The sequence below is a fragment of the Micropterus dolomieu genome, unplaced genomic scaffold, assembly GCF_021292245.1.
Source record: "Micropterus dolomieu isolate WLL.071019.BEF.003 ecotype Adirondacks unplaced genomic scaffold, ASM2129224v1 contig_9332, whole genome shotgun sequence".
Lineage (NCBI taxonomy): Eukaryota > Metazoa > Chordata > Actinopteri > Centrarchiformes > Centrarchidae > Micropterus > Micropterus dolomieu.
The window spans coordinates 1-804 of record NW_025738318.1 but is presented as its reverse complement, the minus strand read 5'-3'; the positions used below and the strand labels follow the sequence as shown (position 1 = coordinate 804).

At 56.2% G+C, this 804-nt stretch overlaps 1 non-coding gene across 1 annotated transcript; it reads left to right on the top strand.

The window, feature by feature from the left end:
- The first annotated feature begins 155 nt into the window (after positions 1-155).
- Positions 156-274, top strand: LOC123965343. The gene has a single exon (XR_006823684.1). It is a non-coding gene; the product is annotated as a 5S ribosomal RNA (ribosomal RNA).
- The last annotated feature ends 530 nt before the right edge of the window (positions 275-804 follow it).

Genomic DNA, 804 nt, shown 5'->3' with positions numbered 1-804 from the left:
GTGAACGGTGTCCCGGTTCCTGGATGTTTACCCAGGAATCAGTGCCTGTGGATTCCAAGTGACTCTGGAGCACCTTGGACATTATGGGCAGAATACGTTTTTTGTCAATTTGCCGTAGAACATCTTTTGAAGGGCCGTTTGGGGGTGCCTGAGCGACTTACAGCCACACCGCTCTGGGAGCCCCCGATCTCGTCCGATCTCGGAAGCTAAGCAGAGCAGGGCCTGGTTAGTACTTGGACGGGTGACCGCCTGGGAATACCCGGTGATGTAAGCCCTTTTCGCTTCGCCTTCGAAAAACAGCAGAGGGCGCTTCGGTGAAAGGAGATCTTTTGAACGTCTCTTTAGGAAACAGCAGGGGGCGCTGCTGCTGCTGCTTCTGCTGCTGCTGCTTCTTTTTCTCCCTATCCTGTACACGGTGCTGTGTAAATGTTACATCATGTTTTGAAGGCCCGTCTGGGGTGTGCAAAGGCAGCTTACGGCCATTCCGGCCTGGGACTGCCCGATCTCGCCTGATCTCGGAAGCCAGGCTTGGCAGGGCCCGCTTAGGACTTGGACGGGAGAGCGTCTGATCCTGGCTAGGGACTTCCAGGCGGACTGGATCCTTTTCCTGAATGTCCACCCAGGAATGAGCGTCTGTTTGTGAGTGAGGACCTCCGGCTGAAGGTGGCCTTGTCGCTGTACCCATACCCGGGAACGGGTGCCTATTCCTGGCTGTGGACTGCCAGCGTGAACGGTGTCCCGGTTCCTGGATGTTTACCCAGGAATCAGTGCCTGTGGATTCCAAGTGACTCTGGAGCACCTTGG